This window comes from Myotis myotis, unplaced genomic scaffold, assembly GCF_014108235.1.
Source record: "Myotis myotis isolate mMyoMyo1 unplaced genomic scaffold, mMyoMyo1.p scaffold_m19_p_65, whole genome shotgun sequence".
NCBI lineage: Eukaryota > Metazoa > Chordata > Mammalia > Chiroptera > Vespertilionidae > Myotis > Myotis myotis.
The window spans coordinates 112763-115864 of NW_023416374.1; the positions used below are offsets into that span (position 1 = coordinate 112763).

Sequence of the window (3102 nt, forward strand, 5' to 3'; positions counted from 1 at the left end):
TTGGATCTGAAACATGAGTCCTTCAAGGGCTGACATGAGAGGGAGTACTGTATCCAGAAATTTAGCCTACTAGGATTCCAAAACATAAAATAAGATAATGCTCTCCTCCTTATCCCATAAAGAATGCTTTTTTTTCACTTCATGCCTTTTCCAGTTGGGGGGACATAAGCAATGGATTGATTGGTTTTAAAACATTTCCTGATTTCCTCTAAGCTGAGACAAGAAAAAAAGGGACCAAGCATTGTGTTCACAGTGCATTGTGTCAGCATCACCAGGTTCGCTTAAAGTTATGTATAGACTTTTGAGGGCATAATTTGAGTTAGGAAACTAGCAATGGAAATGGTTCCTCGATGGAGAATTATTCTTTGGAGTCTGAACTTGAGGTGACTTCAGGCCTTACCAGCTCAATGTGGACACTCACTTTTTATTCTTTTCTTGTTTTTATCCTGGAAGAGGATGGAACGACTTCTGAAGAGCAGATATGGAACTAAGGCTGAAGGTAAGAAAGCCTGCAAGAGGCAGTTTCCTCACCTCAAACACAGTGACAGAAACCCAGTGTTTTAAACTAAAGAAGAAAAAGTAGGTGCTCATTTCTTCTTTACCTTCCCCACCACCTTCACCCCCACCTCCACCCGACCCCTTCAGTATAATGCTCTCTGTGCACATGAAGTGTGGAAAATGTGGAAATGAAACTTCAAGTCAGAAGTTGCAGGGTTTTGAACTGAATTGTGAATAAATGTTCTCTTTCCTTGTCCACTTTGAGCAGAAAATGGAAATATCTCCCAGAAAGATTTACTAATCATGCAGGCTACAAAACATCCCAGAACACTGCAGAAAAGGAAAAGCCAACAGAGTAGAAGAAATAAAATAATAGATTTTAAAACACTGCAATGAACTTGGAATCCATTTGGGCTCATAGAATTCTAGAACTCCCCAGGTTCTCAGCCTTCTTGGTCCCTTGAAGGTTTTAGCTCCTGGCTCAGTGTCACCCTCTCCAACACCACTTTTGTTAACTTCCTGTAATTCAATCAGCCAAGTAGGTGATCTTTCCATCCCATGTACTATTAATGGTCTTAAATTCCATCCTCTTCAGCCACCCATCCTGAATCATCTTTCAGACTTTGCCTTTGACAGTAACTATGACCACTCTGTTGTTTCAATTTCAAGCAGAGAACTCCCCACCCAAAGAACAGAGACCCAGGGACCCTCAGCTGGTCCTTGGTGGAAGGTCACAGCTGACACTTCCTTTTCTCCCAAGGTTTAGGTGAATAAATATGTTGAGCACTTTCTTCTACACAAGTGTTCCTGGTTATTTGTGAGTGAAAAGAGGCAGTAATATTTTCCCACTTGTGACTTCTCATCCTTTGTATCCTTCTAATCTCACATTTATTTAACATGCAACTGGGTTAGGCACCATCCCTGCAGAAACACAGGGACCACTTTTCTTTCAGAAAAACTGTCTTCCCTGGACTTGAAGAAGGACTTGGAGCAACCTCCTCAGTGTAGTAGTTCATACTGTTGGCTATGGGTCCAAAGTGGACTTCCTATATAGACTTCCTATGACCTGAGAACCTCCTAAAGTTGTTGGAAATTTGTGTATGTATTTAGATATGACAGATTCTTGGGAGGGAGATTAATAGCTTTAATGAGATCCCATGAGTGTCCATGACTGAAAAATCGGAAGCAACCCAAGCTTAATAAGACACACAATTTTTTTTCTTATTCAGGCAGTGTAGAAGATAACCAGTTTGCATCATCTTCCTCACTGAGGCTCATCCTGGTGGGCAAATATTGTTGTGGAAAAAGTGCCACTGGGAACAGCATCCTCTGTCAACCTGTGTCTGTGTCCAGGCTGGGGGCCCAGGCCGTGGCTGGGACGTGCCAGTTGGCCACAGGCATGTGGAATGGAAGGAACATCCTAGTGGTTGACATGCCCTCTATCTTTGACCCAAGACCCAGGACCAAGAGATGTACAAGCACATTGGGGACTGCTACCTACTCTCAGCCCCAGGGCCCCATGTGCTTCTGCTGGTGTCACAGCAGGGGCACTTCACTGCCCGGGACACAGTGGCAGTGAGTTGGGTGAACGAGGTCTTTGGGGCAGGAGCCATGAGACACGTGGTGGTCCTCTTCACCCACAAGGAGGACATAGGGGACACGTCCTTCGATGACTATGTAGTCAAAACGGACAACCACAACCTGCAGATCCATGTCCATGAGTGTGAAAATAGGTACTGTGGCCTCAACAACCAGGCCACAGGGGAGGAGCAGAGGGAGCAGCTGGAGAAGCTGGTGGCTGTGGTTGAGAACTTGGAGAGGGATAACCAAGGTAACTACTACACAAATGACCTCTTCTGCAATGCACAGGTGCCCCAGGGATGGGGGACAGCAACCTAGTAGAAGAGCATAGGTGCTACTTGGCCACAGTTCCAGTGCACATTGAAGAACAAAAGCAAGACCTGAAGGAGACTGGGAGTCACTGGGCATACAAGGCGGGGCACACAGTCAAAAAGTGTGTTTTGCCTAATATAAGTGTGCTATTTTCCTTTTTTCACTTTCATTTCATGAAATATATTTTCCATCCGTTTAGTTTCAGTCTCTGTGTGTCTTTCATTCTGTGGGGAGTGTCTTGTAGACAGCATATATATCTGTCTTGTTTTCTCATCTATTCAGTTACCCTAGCCCTTTGATCGGAGCCTTTCATCCATTTATATTTAAATTGATTATTGATAAGTATGCATTTATTGACATTTTTAAAATTTAAACCTCTGTCCCCCCCCCCCTTTTTTTTAAATTGTTACTTCTTCTTAGGAAAGTTCCTTAAATTTTTCTTGTAATACTAGTTTAGTGCTGATGAGCTCCTTGAGCTTTTTCTTTCCTGGGTAGCCTTGTATCTCTATTTCAATTTTAAATGATAACCTTTGTAGGTAGACTAATCATGCTTGTAGGTCCTTGCTTTTCATTAAGTTGCATATTTCATACCAATCTCTTCAGGTCTTGAAAGTTTCTATTGAGAAATTAACTGGCAGTGTTATGGGAGCTCCCTTATAGGCCTTTCTGTTGCCATTTTTAAGATTCACTCTTTGTTTCTACGCTTTTCCA

At 43.0% G+C, this 3102-nt stretch overlaps 1 pseudogene; it reads left to right on the forward strand.

Moving 5' to 3' along the window:
• The first annotated feature begins 456 nt into the window (after nt 1-456).
• Nucleotides 457-2512, forward strand: LOC118659660 (annotated as a pseudogene).
• Nucleotides 2513-3102: the final 590 nt, after the last annotated feature.